Consider the following 27,259-nt stretch of genomic DNA (forward strand, 5'->3'; position numbering starts at 1 on the left):
TCCACACACGCATGATTGTTGTAGGCTGATGAATGTATTAGTAAATGCAACCCATAATTGTAATTTTTTATTATTTATTAAAGTATTAAAGATCCATCAGTTGATGTGAAAGCAATTTTGTCTGATCTGCCCATACAAATACGACCTAATAAAGTTTCAAGATTCAATATCAACAGAGGAGATCTTTGGGAAGGAGCCCTGCGTGGATTTAAGAGACAGTCCTATGATCCGACTTACACAATGCTGGTGACATTTACAGATGATTATGATATAAATGAAGATGGAATTGATGCAGGTGGCCCAAAAAGTGAATTTCTACAGTTGTTGATGTGTCACATAAAAGGACACAGTTTACTTGAAGGGAAAGAGAATGAGACATTTTTGTGATGTGACAGTACAGGCAAGTACAATTTATTTACTGGGTAACCCTTACTAATGAAACATGATGCTCCAAATAGAAACTGCTGTACTCAGTTTGAGGATTTGTCAATAGTAGTTTTAAAAATGTAATTAATCATTTGTCATATGATTGTGGCTGTTCACTTACTGTTTAAAATTTATTCAGTGAGTTCTACAATCTATGTTTGAAACTTTTGTAAAACACAGGTTTGTTTCAAATGTACGTCTAATTTAATAGAGATTCTCTGTACACCCATGTCCATACATTACTTATAATAACCTTTTACTGAGGAAAAAGTGTAACATACTAACTTACTCACTGTCTCTTCACTTGATTCCCAAACTACTCTGAATTGGCCCTTTTGAATCCAGAGAAGCAGTAGGCATCGTAATAAAGTGTTAGACTTTCATTTAATACCCATAACTCCTACTCAAAGGGCAATGATGGAGATGTAAACTGGTAAGATGACCAGATAGAAGCTTTTCACAAAGATCTAACTTCCTTTTTACAACACCATCATTTGTAAGAATGATTTCAGAATCATGCCGTCACCTCACCTTACATATGAACCAGAGCCCAGGATGTCTAAACGTTTCCACCTGGTCATGCAGAGAGCAAACCACTAATTTCTGGGAAATGAACCACCGCCTCAGATTAGAAGGTTCTGTTTCTTAATTATTATGTATGTTATGCCAAAAAAGAGAAGGGCACATTCTGAGAAACAGAGTTTCAAAAGGACCAGGAAATAAAATTAAAATAATCTAAATCTTAAACGAGTTGAGGTTAAAGCAGGAAAGCAACTAATTAAATTACTAAAGCTCAATACACAATCCAGAAGCCTAGTCAGTAAATCAGCAAAGGTTCTGAGTCTTATATAACAAACAAACAAAAAAAAAAAAAACCACGCACACATTTTCATTTAACTATGCAGAAACTTGTACACTCACTGATTATGGCAAGTATATATGGATTATGTATAAATGTATTTTCTCGAATTATTTAGTTTTGCAAATGCCGTTTGCTACGGTAGTTAAAATTTTATCTGACCATTTTTATAAGTTTAGCTTTAACATTTGCGATATTTTCATCTAACGGCTAAACGACCGTCGCCAGTTCAGTTTTAACAGCCATCGGCGCATTAACGTGACTCGGGGGACTCGCTGCGGCTCCTTTATTAATTTATTTGTCCTTCCATGCTGTGAACCAGCGATCCGAGTCCTGCGCGCTCTGAGACAGATGAAAGTTGCACGCACACGCATAAATCTCAAGTCTTTTGACCTTCCGCCCCTCCTTAAGTATTCGTAATCAAAAGTTTGTGAACATGCATAGTAATCCTAGACTGACCTCCTCGACAGATGGCGTGATTAGATAGAACAGAGGTTAAGTTTCCCGGCGCAGAGTCGACATTTTAATTTGTCCTTCAACTGTTTACCAAACTGGCACGTGTAGTTATGGTCGCGTACGGCTGACGTCATCCAAGGCGACGGTTACTGAAGCCACGCTGTCTCACCGCATTGTAGCGATAACTGCACGATAGAAAGACTGTTGTAGAGTGAGACGGGGGTTTCAACGAGGTTAGAAAGTTCTCCATCGCCGACAGACAGAAGGTAAGTAATCCGGGTTTGGGGGCGCACTTTACGGACGTGTGAGTTTTAATTCGCTTCACTTGGACTACCGCATGAGACTTTAGTGAGAGGCGCGCAGCACGTTCGTGTTCTTCAGCCCCATAGCGAACTTTGTGAATCCTCCTGTGAACGCCATCCCTGGTGCTGTTGCCGTTCATAAGTGTTTGTGTCTCTGATTCACTTAACGAGTCGAGTCCAGTTTTTATTTTTAAGCACCCAGAAGCAACTTGCTTTCTACATGAAAAGCCCGGAGTCTCTTTAGGCTGTTCGGTGTGCGGTGGCCCTTCTTAACCTGCGCCACTGTGTTATCAGACCAGTCCGGTTTGTTGTTTATGTGAACCCCCAGGTACTCGTAGCTCTGCACACTATTGTGTTCTCCTCCCTAATGGCGATTGGTTTTGGAGGGTCTTTGGCTGGCCTGAAGTCCACCAGCAGCTCCTCCTGTCTGTAATGCCGTGCTAGACCAGTTTGAACCAGTGTCTCCTTCGTTTATAAACATTAAAAAAAAATTTAAGGTTACTTTTTGTCGAGATATTATTCTAATACGGTTATGGAGATGATCATTAAATACACTCGCACCATATATATTCCATATTATTAATTTATCGCGTACCACTGGCACTATCCCTGTCTATTTTTAACATGCAGTGGTTAAGCCCATACTGAAAACCAAACCTTAATAAGGATGACTTCAATAATTTTTAGACCGATTTCTCGTCTACCTTTCCTATCTAAAATACTTGAGAAAGTTGTTTTGCAGCAGCTTCAGATCTTTTTGGATTGTAATGGTGGTCAAGAAGTTTTTCAGTCCGTTTTTAAAAGTTACAACAGCACTGAAACAGCTTTACTCAGGGCTGTTAGTGATACTTTACTTTCAGCTGACTCTGGGGTCTCAACAGTTTTAGTGCTTTTGGATTTAACTGCAGCCTGCGGCTAGGAATCCAAGGGGGTGCACTAGCTTGGTTCAAATCTTATTTCACTAATAGGACTTTTTCAGTTGGTAACAAGTCTGTCTTTACCTCTACTGCTCGTTTGAAATATGGTGTTCCACAGGGGTCTATTCTGGGTCCTTTGTTGTTTTCTTTGTATTTAATACCTCTTGTGTTCAAATTTCACAACTATGGCATTTCATTTTTACGATTATTTTTACTATGACTAAGGAGTCCTTAAATTCACTGCATAAATGTTATGATGATGTCAAACATTGGATGACCGTAAATTTTTTGAATCTCAATCAGAGTAAGACTATTTGGACAAATAGCTTCTGATGGTGCTGTCAGGGATCATCTCTGCTCATTAGCTGGGTTTTGCAAAATTCTTCTTCTTTTGGCTGCTTCCGTTAGGGGTTGCTACAGCAGATCATCTTCTTCTATATCTTTCTGTCCTTGTCATCTTGTTTTGTTACACCCATCACCTGCATGTCCTCCCTCACCACATCCATAAACCTTCTCTTAGGCCTTCCTCTTTTCCTCCTACCTGGCAGCTCCATCCTTAGCATCCTTCTCCCAATATACCCAGCATCTCTCCTCTGCACATGTCCTTACCATCTCGCCTCTCTGACTTTGTCTCCCAACTGTCCAAAAAATCTCAGGCATGGGAGGAGTTTGGAGAGAGGCCATGGAGAACGACTTTCGGACAGCTTTGAGGAGATTCTTGTCTACTTGTTTGGCGTCTCAGGAGGGGGAAGCAGTGCAGTGTCAACACTGTATATAGTGGGGATGGTGTGCTGCTGACCTCGACTGGGACGCTAGGGTCAGTGGGGGGAGTAGTTCGAAGACCTCCTAAATCCCACTAACATGCCTTCCAATGAGGAAGCAGAGCCTGGGGACTCAGAGATGGGCTTCCCCATCTCTGGGGCTGAGGTCACTGAGGTGGTCAAAAAACTCCTTGGTGGAAGGGCCCCGGGGGTGGATGAGATACTCAAGGCTCTTGATGTTGTAGGACTGTTTTGGTTGACACGTTTCTGCAACATTGCATGGACATCGGGGACAGTGCCTCTGGATTGGCAGACCGGGGTGTGTTCCAACTTCAGAGGGATCGCACTCCTCAGCCTCCCTGGAAAAGTCTATTTGGGGGTCCTGGAGATGAGGGTCTGTCGGATGGTCGAACCTTGGATTCAGGAGGAACAGTGTGGTTTTTGTCCTGGACGCGGAACAGTGGACCAACTATACACCCTTAGCAGAATCCTGGAGGGTGCATGGGAGTTTGCCCAACCAGTCTACATCTGTTTTGTGGACTTGGAAAAGGTGTTCGACCATGTCCCACGGGGAATCCTGTGGGGGGGGTGCTCCGGTAGTATGAGATACCGGATGCCCTGATAAGGGCTGTACAACCAGTGTCAGACCTTGGTCCGCATTGTCGGCAGTAAGTCGAGCCAGTTTCCAGTGAGAGTTGGACTCTGCCAGGGCTGCCCTTTGTCACCAATTCTGTTTATAACTTTTATGGACAGAATTTCTAGGCGCAGCCAGGGTGTTGAGGGGGTCCAGTTTAGTGGACTTAGGATTGGGTCACTGCATTTTGCAGATGATGTTGTCCTGTTTGCTTCATCAGGTTGTGATCTTCAGCTCTCTCTGGATTGCTTCGCAGCTGAGTGTGAAGCTGCTGGGATGAGAATCAGCACCTCCAAATCCTAGACCATGGTCCTTGGGTGGAATGCCCTCTCAGGGTTGGGGGTGAGATCCGGCCCCAAGTGGAGGAGTTCAAGTATCTCAGGTCTTGTTCACGAGTGAGGGAAGAATGGAGCGTGAGATCGACAGGCGGATCGGTGCGGCGTCCGCAGTGATTCGGACTCTGCATCAGTCTGTCATGGTGAAAAAGGAGCTGATCCGTAAGGCAAGGCTCTCAGTTTACCAGTTGATTTACGTTCCTACCCTCACCTATGGTCATGAGCTATGGGTAGTGACCAAAAGAACGAGGTCGCAAATACAATCGGCTGAAATGAGTTTCCTCCGCAGGGTGTCTGGGCTTTCCCTTAAAGATAGGGTGAGAAGCTCAGTCATCCGGGAGGGGCTCCGAGTAGAGCCACTGCTCCTCCATTTCGAGAGAAGTCAGATGAGGTGGTTCGGGCATCTGATCAGGATGCCTCCTGGTCACCTCCCTGGTGAGATGTTCTGGGCATATCCTACCAGAAGAAGACCCCTGGGAAGACCCAGGACATGCTGGAGGGATAATGCCTCCCGGTTGGCCTGGGAGCGCCTTGGCATTCTCCCGGAAGAGCTAGAAGTGTCTGTGGAGAGGGAAGGCTGGGCCTCTCTGCTCAAGCTGCTGCCCCTGCAACCCGATTTTTATATAAGCGAAAGAGGATGGATGGATGTGTTTTTCTGTTAATTGTTTATCTGGTAATTGGGTCCTTTTAACTTAGTTGTTTTAGTTTTTATGTAATGTTTGTTTTTTTTGTTTATTGATTTACTATTGATATTTTGTGATTTTTATTGTACAGCACATCGGTTTACACATAGTGTTTTTTAAATTGTGCTTCATTAATAAATTGTGATTTTTGATTTGAGCTCTTTGTTTTGCTGATGTTGAGTTGCAGAGCACACAGAGGCCTGCAGTGTTTGGGGAGGTCTGGACTGGCAGGAATGAGTCAAACCTGTTGAAGATCTGCTTCAGTACATTAGCTCTGCTCTTGTTCCCTTCCTCTGCATGTTTTACAACAGCCAGTGATGATCCTCACCCCATTCCACACTTCCTTCATGTGTTGTAACTTGTGGTCTTGTTTGTCTCTGTAGTGGGCTTTCTCCTCACAAAGCTGCCGTTTCAACTCTGACTGCAACACCTTGATTTCATCCTTATCTCCAGACCTACAGACTTTCTTTTTTATTTTCAGCAGCCTTTCAGGTTTTTTGTGATCCATCGTTTGTTTTTGGGGAAACCGCACACTGCCTTTGTGAGGACTGTGCTATCCACAGAAAACGTGATGTAGTTTGTGATCCAGTGGCTGAGACCCTCAGTGTCCTGGCTGTGTGAGTCACAAAGCATATCCCACTCGCTGTTCTCAAAGACATCCTTCAGATCATCCTCCACCTTTGTTATTCATTCCTAAATGGTCCTGCTGGTGATTGTCAGCTGCTTGACAATGAGTTTATATGTGGGTATGAGCTGTAACAAGTTATGGTCTGATCAGCATAAAGGTGGCAAAGCACCAGAGTTATATGCCTCTTTAACACTGGCGCACAGCAAGTCCAGGGTCTTGTTTTCCTTTGTTGTACATTCCACAAACTAGTTAAAAATCAGTGAGGGTGCAGGAAAGTGAAACCGGGTCAGACACCCCAAAAATTGTGATGAAAGCACGGGGATGGTCAGTAGAGTTTGCTTATTACAGAATATACTGTCTTTTGTGATTGCCGCATCTGCCGACAGGTGATACAAACTATCCGCACAATGGCGTGTGAAAACTCTCTCGCCATATAATAAGATTGTAAGCCCCCACCCCCCACCCTGAGGCACTCCATTCAGGTCTGGTGCTTTAATAGTAATGTGTCCAGTGTTGCACCATTTTTCATTCACAACAATGGCAAGTTCACCTTCTTTCTTCCTATCACTTATTCCTGCTGCTGTCCTTATGCACAATTTTAAATCCATCCAGTGCACCCACAGAGTCCGGTGTTTCAGCTCAAAGTCTCGTCTCACTGATGCACATGAGACTGCTGAGTTTATATTCCCTGACCACCATTTGATTTTACATTGCTCATGATGACCGAAGGCAGCTACGGTCTGTGCCGCCTTCTCTTGTTCTGGAGTTTGACACCTGCTCTCTTTTTCTCAGCGTCCACTCTGTAGCTCTGCTGGGAGCCCAGCGATTAGATCAGGCACTCTGGGAGACCAAGGGTGCAGGTCTGGCAGTTGCTGTCACAGGTATGCGAGTCAAACCTTCCTCACCAGTTCGGTTATCCAAGTTCTCCAGAAAAAAAAAAAAGAAATAACAAAGAAAACCAAACACGGGTTCTGATGTTAAACGTGGCCTATCGTGGCAGCACTGGATGTTGCTTTTTAAAATCCATGCATTGTTTAAATGGACAATTATATAAAAGTGTTTTTTTTCTTTTGTTATGAAATATGACAAACTCCCATGTTTCATTGCTAGAGCTAAACCACTAATGCCTGTTAGTGATCATTAGAGAAGTTAATAGAGATTTGTGGTTTTTGTTACTGCCTTACAGTTCTGTCAGAATGAATTTGAATCTCAGCCTTTTTTTTTAAGTCTCTATGCAGTTTCCATGTCTGCTCTTTTATTCTTATTTTCTCCACTTCTCTAAAGATGCTCAGGTTTAGTGGCCTGGCAAGTCTGCCTTATATTAGTGTTGGTCGTGGTCTTCAATCAATCAACATTTTTTATATAGCACATATTCATACAAAAAAATGTAGCTCAAAGTGCTTTACAAAATGAAGAATAGAAAAATAGAAGACACAATAAAAAAAATAAACATAAGTCAACATTAATTAACATAGAATAAGTAAGGTCCGATGGCCAGGGTGGACAGAAAAAACAAAACCAAAAAAAAAACTCCAAAGGCTGGAGAAAAAAAAAATAAAATCTGTAGGGATTCCAGACCAGGGCAGAATGATTCTCCTCTGGGCAGAATGTGAAGTGGACCCTATGATGGTCGTTAGCTATTTCCTGACCTGTACAGGTACTCTGGTTTTCGTCCCAGTTTGTTTTGCACTGGACTTTGGTTGCGAGGTGGAAGCCAAGTCCAATTTGGTGATTGCTACATGTAACTGTATCATGCAGAGCCCAGCCACTCTTATGCGAACACCAAGAGCGGGCAACACTTGGGCTGTAAAAAACTAGAGATGCCATTATTACTGGGCATGCCTTCAGAAGTTACTGGGGGAACACTCGGGACAGCCGATTAGAGCTGTTTTTACAGTCCCAGTGGAATAAAGCTAATATCGAGATTTTTTTTTTTTAAACCAAATGGACCTGATAATTATATAGATTTTCAAAATGTGTTTAATGTCAATTCATCAAACTTTAACTGTAATTTACTCCTCACTAAAAGCAGACATTGTTTTCTGTCAATACCCCCTCATCAGTTTACAGTACTATCGTTCCTGGGTACTGCTTGCCTTTCTGGAAGGCACTACGGCCCTTTGGCACCTGTGCCAGTCTATTTAGCCTGAGTGTCTGCGCTCTCTTAGAGTTCAGCAATGTGTCTGACTTCCATGTGTTCTACCAGGTTTGTGGAGTTACCTTAATGTACGGCCTTCTGACACATATCTCATTTTCCGTATTTATTGCTCAGTTTAGTAAAATAATTCCAAACAACGCCACACTTTCTTTTGGCCGTTGCCTCACATTCACAGTCACACTGCTTTGGCTGGTGGACCACAGCACTGCTATTGTGAATGCAGGACGATTAATAACACACAAGTAAAAATACTCCCATTTTACACATCCATCCATCCTCTTTGGCTTATCTGAGATCGGGTTGCAGGGGCAGCAGCTTGAGCAGAGATGCACAGACTTCCCTCTCCCCGGCCATTTCTTCTAGCTCTTCCGGGAGAATGCCAAGGCGATCCCAGGCCAGCCGAGAGACATAGTCCCTACAGCATGTCCTGGGTTTTCCCCAGGGCCTCCTCCCAGTTTGACGTGCCCGGAACGCCTCACCAGGGAGGCGTCCAGGAGGCATCCTGATCAGATGCCTGAGCCACCTCATCTGACTCTTCTCGATGCGGAGGAGCAGCAGTTCTACTTGGAGTCCCTCCTGGTTGACTGAGCTTCTCACCCTATCTTTAAGGGAAAGCCCAGACACCCTGCGGAGTAAACTCATTTCAGCTGTTTGTATTCGCGATCTCGTTCTTTCGGTCACTACCCATAGCTCATAACCATAGGTGACGGTATGATCGTAGATCGACTGGTAAATTGAGAGCTTTGCCTTACGGCTCAGCTCCTTTTTCACCACAACAGACCGATGTAGAGCCTGCATCACTGCGGATGCCACACCGATCCATCTGTCGATCTTGCACTCCATTCTTCCCTCACTCGTGAACAAGATCCTGAGATACTTAAACTCCTCCATTTGGGGCAGGATCTCGCTCCCAACCCTGAGAGGGCATTCCACCCTTTTTCGGCTGGAGGTGCTGATTCCCATTCCAGCCGCTTTACACTCTGCTGCAAACTGATCCAGAGAGAGCTGAAGATCACGGCCTGATGAAGTAAACAGGACAACATCATCTGCAAAAAGCAGTGACCCAATCCTGAGTCCACCAAACCGGACCCCCTCAATGCCCTGGCTGCACCTAGAAATTCTGTCCATAAAAGTTTTGAACAGAACCGGTGACAAAGGGCAGCCCTGGCAGAGTCCAACTCTCACTGGAAATGAGTTCGACTTCCTGCCGACAATGCGGAACAGGGACCGAACAGCCCTTATCAGGGGGTCCGGTATTCCATACTCTCGGAGTACCCCCCATAGGATTCCCCGAGGGACACGGTCGAACGACTGGTTGGGCAAACTCCCATGCACCCTTCAGGACTCTGCTAAGGGTGTAGAGCTGGTCCACTGTTCCGCGACCAGGATGAAAACCACACTGTTCCTCCTGAATCCGAGGTTCGAATATCCAATGGGCTCTCTTCTCCAAGACCCCCTGAATAGACTTTTCCAGGGAGGCTGAGAAGTGTTATCCCTCTGTAGTTGGAACACACCCTCCGGTCCTCCTCCTTAAAGAGGGGGACCACCACCCCAGTCTGCCAATCCAGAGGCACTGTCCCTGTTGTCCATGCGATGTTGCAGTGACATTTCAACCAAGACAGTCCTACACCATCCAGAGCCTTGAGGAATTCCGGGCGTATGTTATCCACCCCCGGGGCCCTGCCACCAAGTAGTTTTTATTTGACTACCTAGGTGACCTCAGTCCCAGAGATGGGGGAGTCCACCTCTGAGTTCCCAGGCTCTGCTTCCTCATTGGAAGGCATGTTAGTGGGATTGAGGAGGTGTTCGAAGTACTTCCCCCACCGACCCTCAACGTGTCGAGTCGATGTCAGCTTTGTACCATCCCCACCATATACAGTGTTAACAATGCACTGCTTCCCCCTCCTGAGACGCCAGATGGTGGACCAGAATCTCCTCAAAACTATCCGAAAGTCGTTCTCCATGGCCTCCCCAAACTCCTCCCACACCTGAGTTTTTGCCTCAGCAACCACCAAAGCCGCATTCCACTTGGCCTGCTAGTACCGATCAGCTGCCTCCAGAGTCCCACAAAACAAAAATGTCCTGTAGAGCTTCATCTTCAGCTTGACAGCATCCTTCACCATCGGTGTCCACCAACGGGTTCGGTGATTGCTGCCACGACAGGTACCGACCTCCTTACGGCCACCGCTCCAGTCAGCTGCCTCAACAATAGAGGCATGGAATGTGGCCCATTCAAACTCAATGTCCCCCACCTCCCTTAGGATGTGGTCGAAGTTCTGCCGGAGGTGGGTGTTGAAGCTACTTCTGACAGGGGACTCTGCCAGATGTTCCCAGCAGACCCTCAGAGAGCTGAGGAGACTTCGTGCCAGCAAAGCAGTGGGTCCAGATGATGTATCGCCATGACTGCTAAAGGCTTGTGCATTGGAGCTGGGGAGTCCTGCACAGCGCATCTTCAACCTGAGCCTGGAACAGGGGAGAGTCCTGAGGCTTTGGAAAACATCTTGCATCACCCCAGTCCCAAAGGTATCATTTCCTGGTCACAGAATGACTTACGGCCTGTCGTTCTGACATAGCGTGTGATGAAAACCATTGAGCGGCTGCTGCTTCACCACCTGAGGCCACAGGTCCGCTACGCCCTCGACCCTCTGCAGTTTGCATACCAGGAGAAGGTGGGAGTGGAGGAAGCCATCATCCATATACTACACAGATTCCTCTCCCACTTGGACAGTCAGTGGTGCTGTAAGAATTATGTTTCTGTACTTCTCTAGCGCCTTCAGCACCATCCAACCTCTGCTCCTTAGGGACAAGCTGACAGAGATGGGAGTAGATTCATACCTAGTGGTATAAAATTGTGGACTATCTTACAGACACACCTCAGTATGTGCATCTCGGGAACTGCCGGTCTGACATTGGGGTCAGCAGCACAGGAGCGCCGCAGGGTACTGTACTTACTCCGGTCCTGTTCAGCCAACATACATTGGACTTCAAATACAACTCGGAGTCCTGCCACGTGCAAAGGTTCACTGACGACACTGCTATCATGGGCTGCATCAGGAGTGGGCAGGAGGAGGAGTATAGGAACCTAATCAAGGACTTAATTGGTGCGACTCAAACCACCTACAACTGAAAACCAGCAAAACCAAGGAGCTGGTGGTGGATTTTAGGAGGACCAGGCCCCTCATGGACCCCGTAATCATCAGAGGTGACTGTGTGCAGAGGGTGCAGACCTATAAATACCTGGGAGTGCAGCTGGATGATAAATTGGACTGGACTGCCAATACTGATGCTCTGTGCAAGAGAGGACAGAGCCGACTATACTTCCTTAGAAGGCTGGCATCCTTCAACATATGCAATAAGATGCTGTAGATGTTCTATCAAACAGTTGTGGAGGATGCCCTCTTCAACGTGGCGGTGTGCTGGGGAGGCAGAATAAAGAACAGGGACGCCTTATGTCTGGACAAACTGGTGAGGAACGCAGGCTCTATTGTAGGAACAGAGCTGGACAGTTTGACATCTGTGGCAGAGCAAAGGGAGCTGAGCAGGCTCCTGTCAATCATGGAGAATCCACTGAACAGTATCACCTCCAGACAGAGGAGCAACTTCAGCGAGAGACTGCTGTCACCGTCCTGCTCCATTGACAGACTAAAGGTGATTGTTCCTCCCCCACACTATGTGACTCTTCAATTTCACCCGGGGGGTGTGCGAAACGTTAACATTATACAAAGTTACTGTCTGTTAAACCTGCATTTTTATCACTCTTTAAATTAATATTTTTTTATGAGTATGCTGCTGCTGGATTATGTTAATTTCCCCTTGGGGATTAATAAAGTATCTATCTATATGGACCTGCTATCAGAAAAACCTCTGCCTTTACCAGTAACATTACTCCCTCGTGAACACATCTTCAAGGTCCAAATAGGCGATCAATAAAAGGTCGTCTTAGTCACAGCACAATATAATAAAAAAATGTTTTGTTAAATAAAAATGATGGTTCTCCTCTGTCTATCATTCCTAACCAATTTTCCTGTTACAAGAGCACAATCCCAGTCACCAACACAATTACCATGTCCCTCCCAATCAATCAATCAATCAATCAATGAAAACAAATTCTAAGTGATTACTTTAATATTTAATCATTTACACCCATCAACCTGCACTCATTAGCCATAGCAACAATTGAAATTGTCAGTCAAACATTTTAATTTGTTACTCAGGTGAAACGAGGTGTTTACTTTTGATAAATCTTTACAAAGCAATGAAAAGAGGCAAAGGGGTGGGGCAGGGGGGGGTTCTTTTATGAGAAGAGAGAATTATGGTGAGAGAGGAGTCGTGACCCATAATACTAAAGCTCTTCTTTGCAGTATTAAGCATTTGAACTGTCAGCATTTATAATAGGTATAATTTAGACTTGTGTTTCTTGACCCTAAGTATTATTCAGGGACAATCATTTAAAATGTATTGATGACCTACAAACATTCATTTCGCCTAACATTTACATCATGCACAGTTAAAATGAAGCTCATTGGATAAGGATTTGAAACGCCAAGCGGACAAGCTCAGTGGAAATTAGCACCTCGTGGTTTGAAGCACTGAGCAGACATGTGCAGTTCAAAGCCATATAGTGCTGTACGGTACTTTGTAACAGGTCGACCAAACATTTGATATTTAGCCCTCTAGTGATATTTTCTAATTTGTATTGATATTACACACTTCAGTTGAGTTCACTGACAGATTGAAATTACAATTCAGGTAGTTGTTGGCAATTAATATTTGTTATTGGTTTGCAGTAATTTAGTTTGTCTGATACTTTAGGTCAAAGATAATTATATTATTTTACATCATATATTATACATATTAAGAGTTTCACTGTAAAATGTATTAAATTTTGTATCCAAGTAGTTGGAGACACTGATGTCATTATAGTTCAATATGGCGGCCAACAGTAGGCATCATACCACCAAAATAAGTAAGTACATTGGTTTCGGTTAGCGCAGGGAAGCCGCCTACCAAATTTCGTGAAGATGGGGCCATAAATAAGAAAGTTCAACATGGTGGCGTTGTCAATCATTATGACCATTACGCGTAGAATTTTGAAATGAAACCTGCTTAACTTTTGAAAGTAAGCTGTAAGGAATGAGCCTGCCAAATTTCAGCCTTCTACCTACACGGGAAGTTGGAAAATTAGTGACGTTGGAAAGCTCAATATGGCGGCCGACAGTGGTGTCCTACCACCAAAATAAGTATGTACATCGGTTTTGGTCAGCGCAGGAAAGCCACCTACCAAATTTCGTGAAAATGCGATCAGCCGTCTACCTACAAGGGAAGTTGGAAAATTAGTGACGTTGGAAAGTTCAATATGGCGGCCAACAGTGGCGTCATACCATCGAAATAAGTATGTACATCAGATTTGGTTAGCACAGGGAAGCCGACAACCAAATTTCGTGAAGATGGGGCCATAACTAAAGTTTAACATAGCGGACGTTGTCGACCGTTATCGACCGTTACGTGTAGAATTTTGAAATGAAACATGCTTACCTTTTGTAAGTAAGCTGTAAGGAATAAGCCTGCCAAATTTCAGCCTTCTACCTACATGGAAAGTTGGAGAATTAGTGATGAGTGAGTGAGTGAGTGAGTGAGGGCTTTGCCTTTTATTATTATAGACTAGCAAAATACCCACGCTTCGCAGCGGAGAAATAGTGTGTTAAAGAAGTAATGAAAAAGGAAACATTTTGAAAATAACGTAACATGATTGTCAATGTAATTGTTTTGTCACTGTTGTGAGTGATGAGTGTTGCTGTCATATATATATACTAGCAAAATACCCGCGCTTTGCAGCGGCGAAGTACTGCATTAAAATTTTTATTAAGAAGAAAATTAAACCTTTTTAAACTGAGGGAAAAAATGCCAATAATTATTTGTTAAGGATCTCTTTGTATACCATGTTGTCAGTTCGGCCCTCCAGTTGTAATATGACCAAGCTGTAGCTGTGCGCTGAGCTTACTCTTGAGCATGCAACTTACAGTTGGTCATGTGAACAGTAATTTTGTCTCAAATCTCACAGCTTGGATTGCTGCTGTCATAATCGGTTTGAGTTTCATGGTTTGTTTCAATTCCGACAGTATTTGCAGGATTTGTTGTGTTGAAGTGACATTTGGCATCTGTCAAGCGATTGTAAGCACACAACCAGTTTCATCAATAAAATCACATCCAGCATTTGAGAGTTTAAACATTCATAAACATCAAAGTGTCCACTACTGAAATCGTCACCTGTGAATCTAAGATGTTTAAGAGGCACTGGAGGTTGTCAAAAGGTGTAAAATATTTGGCCATTTCGGTACACTTGAAAGCGACAACTGAACAATTGAGCGGCAGCCATCAACTCACATGCAGAACCATAGGTGAAGGGCTTAAGCATTTCACCCTTATAGTGATCCTGTGTAGTCTAATTATCTCCTGTACCGTCATCAGTCTACACCTTGAACCTGTCCCAGTCATTCAATACATAAGACACAATGTTCCTCCAGATATCAAGAGTGAGCCTGATATGGACGTGCAATATGTAACAAAGAGAATGGAAAAGGTAGGTGCCATGTCCGGGCATGGAAACCACTCGGTAAGTGACAGTTCTTTGATCGATAGTGATCACCTCGATAGACATGGTAATGGGGGTTGGAATGATAAAAGAAATGGGTACCTGAGCAATCAATCAATCAATCAATCAACCAACATTTATTTATATAGCACATTTTCATACAAAAAAATGTAGCTCAAAGTGCTTTACAAAATGAAGAATAGAAAAATAGAAGACACAATAAAAAAAAATAAACATAAATCAACATTAATTAACATAGAATAAGTAAGGTCGATGGCCAGGGTGGACAGAAAGAAAAAAAAAAAAAACTTCAAAGGCTGAAGAAAGAAAAATAAAATCTGTAGGGATTCCAGACCAAGAGACCGCCCAGTCCCCTCTGGGCAAGAGCAATGTAAACTAAGTCTAAAAAACCTATACAATAACTATAATTGTAATAAACAAACAATAAAACAGCGGAGAAGCCATGGATTAAACAAAAAGGCTGTAGTTATCAGTAGGGAGACGTGAATCCCGTGACGAAGCAAGGAAGGGAATGTAGAGACCGGATCGACGGACGGTCTTATATAGGCAGGCAGCCAACAACGTGGGAGGCATTGGGATGGGGGATCCAACGCCACTTCACATGGTGAACGAGGTGCAGGCTATGGACATATATATGTATGCAAGTAGAATTCAGTTAGCGTTGGAAACCCGTGTACCAAATTTCTTGAAGATGGGCCCATAAGTAACAAAGACTGTTGAAAAGTTCAATATGGCGGCCGACAGTGGCATCATACCACCAAAATAAGTACATACTTTCGTTTCGGTTAGTGCAGGGAAGCCGCATATCAAATTTCGAGAAGATCGGGCCATAAATAAGAAAGTTCAACATGGCAGACGTTGTTGACTGTTATGACTGTTACGCGTAGAATTTCGAAATGAAACCTGCTTACCTTTTGTAAGTAAGCTGTAAGGAATAAGCCTGCCAAATTTCAGCTTTCTACCTACATGGAAAGTTGGAGAATTAGTGATGAGTGAGTCAGTGAGTGAGGGCTTTGCCTTTTATTAGTAAAGAAAATAAATTATTTTGTTTTTCTTGAATTGTCTGTAGTAAATTTGAAAGCATCAGATTTAAAAGCTTTTAAAAACAACAAAATATTTCAGTTAAGGTCATAATTGAAATCCTTTTTTTGTACACCACTCTATACGCTCAATTGTATTGAAGGAGTATAGCTTGTGGAACTTCAAAGGCAAATTTATAACACATGGAGGGTGAGGAGCAAATGCACTCTCTCTCCACTATAAATGTCACGTTCCACCTTTGCCAAATATGTTCCTTATACGTATTAGTAAAGAATGCTGATGAGATATGAAACATAACCAGTAGTTAATATGCATTATGGACTACTCTATTAGGTTCATACATTTGTAATTCTCACTCTGACGGACTAAGTGCCTCAACAGCCATGAACCTCACTGCACTGTTGATGGCGCTGATGCGGTTTTGAAGACATTTGTAATGAGTTCCGGAGCATACACTTTTAATCGCATTGGATTTTGGAAATCAACAATATGTATCGGCTACAGATCTGAAAATCACTGACTACTAAAAACGTTTAATGAGGATGGTCTTGCACACATGCTGTACTGTTGTGATGAGCATCGGCTTTGTTAACTCTAACATGCGGTGTCTTTCAGCCTCTCTGACATGATCAACATGGGGTAGAAAAGAAGCTGCACTGTTAAAATATGCGTGCTGCCTTAAGACAAATATGCTTATCACTTTACGTAGACTGGACTCCACACAAAGAAACATGGTATCAGGTAGGAATCTATAATACTGTCACTTGAATGTATTTATCATCTTCTAGACAAGTAGAGTTTTTTTTTCTATTTTTTTTTTATTGATTTTATTGAAATCACACAACATTCCATACAAAAAGATACATTTTACAAAAACAGGATTGAAAACAAATCAACCCCGACCCCTGAGAAAGACAGCATGGCCAGAAGTAAAACTCAGAGCTAGTAAAAATAAGTAAATAGAAGAATTATTAAGTGAATACAGATGAATGGAGAAGAAAAATTAAATGGGAGAGAATCTGCTTCCTCAGTGCTTGAAGAGGTTATTCTAAAGTATTATTGATTAGATCCCGCCAGGTTTGTAAAAAGTTCTGCACAGATCCTCTAAGTGAGAGTTTTTTTTTTTTTTTTTAAATAGTATAAAACATCAGTTACCCACAAAAAAAAAATCTATTTTGTTTTTCTGTGCTCCATGCATTAGTCCTGTCTCTGTGAACCGCAAGATTCAAACTCATGTTGGAACACCACGCAGAGGGAGGAGGGCCACTGCTTTTACTTTTTCAGACAAAGAAGACTGGCGGCCTGGTTGACTAATAAGACTTGTCACTAACCGATCTGCGGTGCCTCTCTGATTTACAGGTGCATGCGCACAAAGACAACCTGAGCAGCGCGTGCATGACGCACGCACGCGCAGAACTTTACTATTATGACCCTGCCCGATTTGCGTTATTTTACTTTGCGACACGAGTCCCCATCCGATTTGTCTCGCAGAGGCGCGCTCTGCTTAATTAAAATTCATTTCACGAAGGTGGCCGATTTGTTCTACGCATGCCTAATGTTTTACGACACGTCACTCGTCAGGTTTGAATTGTACTTGCGAGTCATTTTTGTGTTGCCGTTTATCTCCGTCTGTAACTGAACTTCTTACTGGAAAGGATGGCAACTTTTGAATTTTATAACGTCTTGGAAGAATATTTGTCGTCTGAAAATTTTAACTCCATTCAAATGAAGAGGGAGTGAAATGAAATGCGACGTACGTCTCTGAACTTTATAATGAATAAGCTTTTTGCAACTACATCATATTGATGAAAAAGGCAACAAGGATTTTCATTTTTAGTTGCAATATGATATCTGTAATCTCGTGGTTTAAATGTGAAAGTCACAGCATATTCCGTATTTGGGATAATGGATGTATTTATTTCGTAACACCCTATAAGCATTTGGTGGTGTTTCTCTTTTAACATTTGTTCAAATTTTTTTTATCTAAAAAGAGTGAATGGCGTGCTAATAATTAAGCAAAACAATATAATCGAGGTGTTGAATTCCAAATAGAATAAGGAGTGCACGACTGACACTCGATGGGTGTAAAGTGTGCCCTACAAAGCCATAAGTATTTTTTATGTTAATATCAGATTACAGCAATACAATAGTTTTTCCATAATAAAGTTAACAAATATATAACAATGAAGGCTACATTACATACAAGAGTAGCAACAGCTAAGTTATTACAAGAAAGCGAGATGCAGATAATAGCATTACACATTTTTAATGAAGCAGATCAGAATCTTACACGTTTAAATTTTCTTAGTGTGTTTTCTGTTTTTAAAAGCTATTTCTAGCATATTAACATCCATACAGAAAGATGTAACAGAGGGTGTGACATTCTGAACATTTCACTTATGAATAGGAAATTTATGAAGCAAGGAAACCACAGTTACTACATTTTCCAACATTTAGTCTTCAAAATTGTATACAGAAGAACAACAATAATTAAAGAGTGAGATATTGTTTTGTCATTCAAGACAGAAACAGAAATCAATCTTTATAAAACATTTTGGAATAGGAGCAGAGTAAAAGAAATGTGAGAAGGGATGTGCCTTAATTTGTAGCTATACTACATTTTGCCGATATATTAATGTCATACTTATGAATTAATTTGTTAGTTGGGTACTATTTACTCATAATTTTGAAATGGATGTCTTGATCCTTGTTTGGTAGAAAAAAATTCTCTGTCAGAAAACAGGCAATTTCAAAATGTATGATATCCAAAGCCATCAGAGAAGTATGGTGTGCATCTGATGTGGCACAATGACAGACAGGGCACCTGCTGTTGTCATTATCTTATCATTTAAGCTGTTGGTTTAGGAGGAGTACACACACACAAACACATTTAACTGAATACAATGGAGAAGGCTTGCTCCTAAGGCCGGAGCTATACTTCACGCGACGCATGCTGCAGCGGACACTCCTGCTACGCAAGCGGTGTAGTGTTCATACTTGCGCGCATAATTTACGTAAATCTGGAGGAATCCACCAGGTGGCAGTGCGAGATATTATCACGGTGAGAACATGTTCGGCTTCTGATAAGGTACCACATGAGAGGCTGGGGATCAAGTTAAAAGAAGTGGAAGTTCAGGGTGATGTTTTTAGATGGGTGCAGAATTGGCTCAAACACAGGAAGCACAGGGTGATGGTGCGAGGAACCTCATCAGAACTGGCCGATGTTAAGTGGTTGAGTGGTGTTCCACAGGGGTCAGTGCTAGGGCCGCTGCTATTTTTAATATATATAAATGATTTAGATAGGAATATAAGTAACAAGCTGGTTAAGTTTGCAGATGATACCAAGATAGGTGGATTAGCAGATAATTTGGAATCCATTATATCATTACAGAAGGACTTGGATAGCATACAGGCTTGGGCAGATTTGTGGCAAATGAAATTTTAATGTCAGTAAATGTAAAGTATTACACATAGGAAGTAAGAATATTAGGTTTGAATACACAATGGGCGGTCGGAAAATCGAGAGTACACCTTATGAGAAGGATTTAGGAGTCGTAGTGGACTCCCAGCTATCAACTTCCCAACAGTGTTCAGAAGCCATTAAGAAGGCTAACAGAATGTTAGGTTTTATAGCACGATCTGTGGAGTACAAGTCCAAGGAGGTTATGCTCAACCTTTATAATGCACTGGTGAGGCCTCATCTTGAGTACTGTGTGCAGTTTTGGTCTCCAGGCTACAAAAAGGACATAGCAGCACTAGAAAAGGTCCAGAGAAGAGCGACTAGGCTGATTCCAGGTCTACAGGGGTTGAATTATGAGGAAAAATTAAAAGAGCTGAGCCTTTACAGTTTAAGCAAAAGACGATTAAGAGGTGACATGATTGAAGTGTTTAAAATTATGAAGGTAATTAGTACAGTGGATCGAGACTGGTATTTCAAAATGAGCTCATCAAGAACACAGGGACACAGTTAGAAACTTGTTAAGGGTAAATTTCGCACAAACATTAGGAAGTTTTTCTTTACACAAATGATAGATAGACACTTGGAATAAGCTACCAAGTAGTGCGGTAGACAGTAAGACGTTAGGGACTTTCAAAACTCGACTTGATGTTTTCTTGGAGGAAACAAGTGGATAGGACTGGCGAGCTTTGTTGGGCTGAATGGCCTGATCTCGTCTAGATTGTTCTAATGTGTCCTCTGTGTTGTGAATTGCCAAGAACACCTATTAAATTCTGAAGACACCTTACCACAATATCTCTGAAAAGGATGTTTATATGATTAAATCCATCAATCCAGGGATGTGTCCATTCCAGGAAGCATTAAGCACGAGTTAGAAACAGTCCCTTGATGAGGCCTCAGCTCATCGCAAGGTGAATACAAGCACACACACACACTAGCATCATTTTAGCGGCACCAAATCTCCAAATCTGCATATCTTTGGAAGGAAACCGGAGCACAGTATGGAATACAAGCAGGAAATACCAGCAACATAACTCCCTGCGAGATAGCAGTGCTATCGCTCCCCCACCGTGACACCCCCTGTGGGTAATTATTCCCCCATGTGTGTATTTAACAGTATTCATTATTTAAGCGAAATTATATGTAAAATGTAACATACACACTTTAATGCATTTCATCATGAAAGTGATATCAAGTGTAAATCTAAAGATTCTAAATGTGCAGAGAGTTGGAATATCATAGGACCCTACATTTAATTTGTTTTGTGTGGAGATCTATTGCTGCTTTCCGCTACTGAAGCAAAATGCCGACATACAGATGCATTCGTGGTGGTTTTATATTCCAGTGTCGCATATTCCCGATCATAATGACACAATACATTTTAAAAGTCTCACATACCATCTTTTGTGCCATCTATTTTTAATTTTTTTACTTTACCTGCTGTCGGGTCCAAGAAGCTCGTAGCGATTAAAAACTGGGATGACATTTATGACGGTCTGTTTTAGTGATAAAGTAAACTACGAGGTTAAAGTGGACATTTCGAGATTAAAGCCGAAATTTCCACTTTAATCACAAAATACACGTTTTCACCGTGTTCTTTATTTTTTTTCTCAGTGGCTCAAATATAATGCTATACATTATGTTGCTGCTGTTAAGTTGCAAAAATTAAAATATAAAAAAGTCATATATATATGACACGATACATTTTAAAAGTCTCACATACCATCTTTTGTGCCGTCTATTTTTATTTTTTTTTTGCAACTTCACACCGCGAATGCATCTGTAGTCGGCATTTAGCTTCACCACTTTAAACCATTCATCAAACAGTAAAGCGCGCACATCGATCCCTGAAAGATCTCCATAGAGGCTTGCTGTCACATGTAGACAGTAAACATGACTCCGACGTCACATTCCGACTTTTAGCACACTGCGCCCCCCGACTTTTTGCTGGTACTGCAACTTGCGCACGCATCGCATTAATTTCTGAGGACCTGCTCACAGGACGCGTGAAATGAACGCTGGGAACGCGTGGCAGCCATGATGCGGGCGCGTACGTGTTCTGAGCGTGAAGTATAAAATCGGCCCTTAGAAATAACTTTCTTATTGCTGCAGTCAGAAGTATAATGCCCCTTCATTGTATTTTTTTTTTCTTGACTCTACAGGATTCCCGGTGGTAACCAGCCTTCCATGTGGCTGAACAGATGCCAGTGTACCCAGATTCTGAGACACAACTGGGTGCTCTTTTCTTCTGGTTTCAAGATTTCCAATTTGAGATGATGTGCAGTTCATGCTAGATTTGTTATTTCTACAGGTAAGACTACCAAGGCTTTCAGTTTCAGCAGTAATTTGTGCACAATTCCTGCAAAGTCTCCCCATATTTATTACTTGATCTGTAATATTTTGCTACCTTGAATACTGTACTGTAGGCTTGCTCTGTCCAGTAACTTACACAGCTTTTTAATTTTAGACAGGAAAGCCTCACAGTGTGAATCCTCACAAACACAGAGACTGAGGTGCATTAGTATCAGCAATCACTATACAGCAATGTTCTGTTTCACAAAATAACATTTATTTTCTTAATGTGCTTTGTTGTTGGATTTTGCAAGAACCTAGACTTAATTGTAACTTAAAACAAAACTAAGGCAGGAGAGAAAAACACATTTGTTTTCATGTAAGTAATGCCACCTTAGCACATCACATTAGAAGTTCAGTTTAAAGAAGACAATACACAATTCAATGCAATTCTGGATACATTACAGATACCACAAATAGACACTTTTAGTGTGGAGGAACTTAATAAACCACTGGTGTTATCAGAATTACTAGATGCTATAAAGTCACTCCAAGGCGAGAAAGCAGCAGGCCCTGATGGCTACCCTGCAGATTTTTTACAAGAAATTCTCCGCTCAGCTAGCTCTCCTCCTATTAGCAACATTTACAGAAGCCAGAGAAAACCAATCTCTTCCGCAAACCTTTCGCCAAGCACTAATCACTGTTGTTCCAAAACAAAATAAGGACTTATTACAATGTGCATCATACAGACCAATTTCACTTCTGAATAACAATGTTAAAATACTCTCTAAAATTATAGCTAGAAGGATGGAGAAAATGCTCCCCTCGGTAATATCACAAGACCAAACTAGATTTATTAGGGGCCAACACTTATCGTCAAATGTTCGACGCCTGTTTAATGTAATATACTCACCAACTAAATCAAACACCCCAGAAATATTATTATCATTGGATGCAGAAAAAGCGTTCGACATGATTGAATGGAAATACCTTTTTACTACATTGGAGAAGTTTGGGTTTGGCCCGAACATTTGTGCATGGATTAAATTACTGTACACTAACCCAGAAGCTTCAGTTTGCATCAACAACATTTGTTCAGACTACTTCAAACTAGAACATGGCACTAGACAAGGATGCTACTTGTCACCGCTGCTGTTTGCGATTGCCATTGAACCACTGGCACTACATTGTCGAAATACTGATCAAATAAAGGGGATTAGGAGAGAAGGACTGGAACAGAAAATCTCATTATATGCAGATGATATGGTATTGTATATATCAGACCCAGAAAATTCTGTGCCTGCAGTCTTAACAGCACTCACAGAATTTCAAAAGATCTCTGGTCTCAGAATTAATCTGAATAAAAGTGTACTCTTTCCAGTGAATTCTGAAGCATATAATATTAGATTAGATACCTTACCTTTTATCATTGCAGAACAGTTAAAATACCTAGGGGTAAACATAAACAGCATGGAAAAAATTAAACAAGACTTGCATAGATGGTCAACCCTTCATCTCACACAAGCTGGAAGAATTAACACTGTTAAGATTAATATTATTCCTAAGCTCCTTTTTTATTTCAAAACATTCCAATATACATTAATAAATCATTCTTTAGGCAATTAGATTCAACAATAACCTCATTTATTTGGAATTCAAAACATCCACTCATCAAAAGAGCTACCCTACAAAGACAAAAGGCAGAAGGCGGCATGGCTCTACCAAACTTCCAGTTTTATTACTGGGCAGCAGATATACAGGTGATAAGAACCTGGACACAAATTGAAGAACATACTCAGGCTTGGACCGCAATAGAAGTAAAATCTTGCAGTACTTCTTTGTATTCCTTGCTCTGTGCTCCAATAAACACACATTATCGGCAATATACAAATAACCCAATTGCGCTCCACTCACTTAGAATCAGGAACCAATGTAGAAAGCATTTTAAGATGGAGAAGCTTCTATCTATTGCACCTCTGCAAGAAAACCATCTCTTTCAACCTTCACAAACATATGCAGTTGTTAATATCTGGAAAACATTTGGAATTAACTTGCTTAGAGATCTTTATATAGACAACATCTTTGCATCCTATGAACAATTACATTCCAAATTTAACAATACAGCTACACATTTCTTTCACTATCTTTAAATCAGGAACTTTGTTGAACAGAACCTTCCAGATTTTCCTCATCTTGCACCCTCATCCATGCTGGAAATAAATATTGCCCAATCTTAAGGACTTAGACTCCATATCTACAATATATAAAATCATTTTACAATCCCTCCCTTTCAAAGATCTAAGAGGACACAGGGATAAAGATCTCTCAATTAACTCAAAATTATATATCGAGCACATCTGTCTCAACTAAAACTCTCTAAAAAAATGTTTCCAGAGCATGATTCAACCTGCGAACGTTGCAACCAAGTCCCAGCCTCACTGGGTCACATGTTCTGGGCCTGACCCAAATTAACATTATTCTGGACAAATTTTTTTTAATAACCTTTCAGATAGCCTTGGATTCACAATCCCTCCTAACCCATTAACAGCTATGTTTGGGGTTCTTCCAGAGGGGCTTAAAGTGGAGAAAGACAAACAAATTGTGATTACATTCACTACACTTTTGGCAGGCAGACTTATTTTGATAAACTGGAAATACCCAAATTCTCCTCTTTTAAGTCAGTGGGAAACTGATGTGTTCTATAATTTTAAATTGGAAAAAATCAAATACTCAGTTAGAGTATCCGTACAGATTTTTTTCAAAATATGGCAGGATCTAATCAATAATATTTTAAAATAAGTTCATGAAGCACAGAGGATTTATTAATTTACGTATGTTTACAAGCCTTAAATTTTACGCCTTTTAGCTTGCTCTCTCAGGGGTGGGGTTCGATCTGTTCTTAACTTTTCTTTTTGTAAAATCTTGATTGCTTTGTGTGGATTCCAATAAAATTAATAAAATAAAAAAAAGAAGTTCAGATATACAGAGATTATAACACAATGTCTACTGTAAGAGTAATGTAAAAAAAAAAATGATGCTACATATAATGACAATTAAGTTGCGGCTCTTTCAAAATCCAACAAAAAAACCACAGTAATTATTATTAGTAAGACTTTAAGCAGAACTTTATCTACTGTGATGGTTTACTTTGGTAATAATTGATCTGCAGGTGGACCAAGGAAGAAGGCAGAACAAGAAGGGTACACTTTATTTTTTTATAAGTTTGAACTCCGCAAATGAATATCTACTGTGTTTGTTTTTCACAGTTACAGTGAAGTAGAAGAGTGTGGCCGTGTTATGGGGCAGCAGTTAAAGAAAATAGATGAGATGTGTGCCATGTTGATGTAGTGGGTGACCCTTCTGTGTGGCACTTCTAGAATCCTCCATCTCAATGTCTGCTCTGATCTGCTGTGCCTTTGCCAAGTGATCACGAGGTATTGGCCTTTCTTTTATAAAACTTCACAAAACTGTCTCGGTCTCATTGCACTGGCTGCCTGTCTCACATAGAATTTATTTCAAGGTTCTATTAAATAGTTAGAAGGCTTTGAGTATTTTAGACCATGTCTGTATTTTGGAGTGATTGATCCCAACATTTCTTTTCTCAAACGTTGCCTTGCTTTTTATTCCAAGATCAACCATAAAAACCGGCAGCTTTCTGTGCTCATGCAGCAAAACCTGGAATGCTGTGCCAATAGAGAAATACCAGGCAATAAATGTCAATCATTTCCAAAATTTCTAATTTTGCTTTTCTTAATTACTTGCATTGGTTGTTACAGATTAGAAATGGTACTGTGTATAGTTTGTAAGATCTGCACTGGGCACTAATTGCTGCTGTTTTTCTCTGTTGTCTTTTTCCAGTTTTGTCTGCAATATCAACTCAAACTGCCTGTGATGCTGGAGAGAAACAAAGTTCACAAGACGTCCTGAAATGGAATTGTGATTGGACTGAGATGGCCACAATTATGTACGCTGGGATGTGCAGAGGGGGCTATGTGGACTTTGGCTTGGAACTCCCACAGGTTTATTATCTCCAGCATCATTGAAAGCTACAAGTTTGTCTTTGTCCCCGGTCATTTGACCAGGCAGTTTATTTATTACAAAGGACAAAGACCCCTCCATTTGCTTCTTAATTGCTTTTATAATGCCTTCAATTTTCTTTGTAACTGTATATTTTTGTAGAGAAATTTGAGCTGCACTTGTCAGCAAAGGTGATATAAAAATATTAGTGAACAAATGCTAATCAGGAAAAATAGTTTAAATTTAACACATTTTTATGGAAAATTGCTGGATAATAACTGACTCTGAGTAGTATCTTGTTCATAACGCTAAATAAGCATTTTTTTCCCTTTTTTGACATATTTAAGGTTTCACTTTTACTGTGTTCAAAACCTTGGCTAACTTTTTTTTTTTAAATACCAAGGTATAAAAATTTGTAAATATGTTTGTGTTCCCTTTTCCTAATAGTTTTTAACGCCTCTCCACTGTTGGCCATTTTCATTGTGTGTGTAATTTTTTTTTTTTGGACAAACATTGTTCACAGATATTTCACTTTTGTTATTTTTAAACATACCATTTATTTATTCAATAAAAAATGATCTGAAAAAGTGTATTGTAATTTCTTTTTTAATGTTATTAAAATGAACTGGCTATGTATCAATATGGGTGAATAAAACCATTAACATGAGATGAATCTGCACACAAACAATGGTGTGTTGTGTTGATTAAACTTGTAAGAAAGAATGTCACTGCCCTCTGTCCATATGTAAAGTGTGCCCTCCAAAACTATCAGTATTTTTTATTTTGATATCAGATTACATCATTACAATAGTTTGTCCATAATAAAGTTAAATAATAAATAATAATGAAGGCTAAATTACATACAAGGAGTAGAACAGCTAAGTTATTTCAAGAAAGTGAGATGCAGATAACAGCATTAGAAATTGCTAATGAAGCAGATCAGAATCTTACACGTTTAAATTATTTTAGTGTGTTTTCCATTTTTAAAACCTATTTCTAGCATATTAATGTCCATATAGAAAGATGTAACAGAGGGTTTGACATTCTGAACTTTACACTTACGAATAGGAAATTTATGAAGCAAGGAAACCACATTTACTGCATTTTCTAACATTTAGTCTTTAAAATTGTATACAGAAGATGAACAATACTTAAAACAGTGAGATATTCGTTTGTCATTCAAGACAGTAACAGAAATAAATCTTTATAAAACATTTTGGAATAGGAGCAGAAGTAAAAGAAATGTGAGAGGGGATAGGTCTTTGTTCGTACATTTCAAGAACATATTAATGTCATACTTTTGAATTAATTTGTTAGTTGGCTACTATTTATTGATAATTTTGAAATGGTTTTCTTTAACCTTGTTTGGTGGAAAACAATCTATGGTAGAAAACAGGCAATTTAAAAATTTACATCAAAAGCCATCAAAGAAGTGTGTGTGGTGTGCACAATGACAGGCTGGGCACCTGCTGTTGTCATTTGTCATTAGTTTATCATTTAAGCTGTTGGTGTAGCAGGAGTACACACATACACACACAAACACATTAAACTGAATAAAATGTAGAAGGCTTGCTTATTAGAAATAACATGTCCTATTGCCCCAGTATGAAATACAATGCCCCCTCATTGTATTTTTTTTTCTTGATCCTACAGGATGCCCAGTGGTAATGATCCTTCCAA

At 40.8% G+C, this 27,259-nt stretch overlaps 1 long non-coding RNA gene across 1 annotated transcript; it reads left to right on the top strand.

The window, feature by feature from the left end:
• Positions 1 to 1,891: 1,891 nt before the first annotated feature.
• On the top strand, positions 1,892 to 25,648 carry LOC120533574. Its single transcript, XR_005634547.1, has 4 exons — positions 1,892 to 2,007; positions 21,433 to 21,581; positions 24,829 to 24,996; positions 25,421 to 25,648. It is a non-coding gene; the product is annotated as an uncharacterized LOC120533574 (long non-coding RNA).
• Positions 25,649 to 27,259: the final 1,611 nt, after the last annotated feature.

Source organism: Polypterus senegalus, chromosome 8, assembly GCF_016835505.1.
Source record: "Polypterus senegalus isolate Bchr_013 chromosome 8, ASM1683550v1, whole genome shotgun sequence".
NCBI lineage: Eukaryota > Metazoa > Chordata > Cladistia > Polypteriformes > Polypteridae > Polypterus > Polypterus senegalus.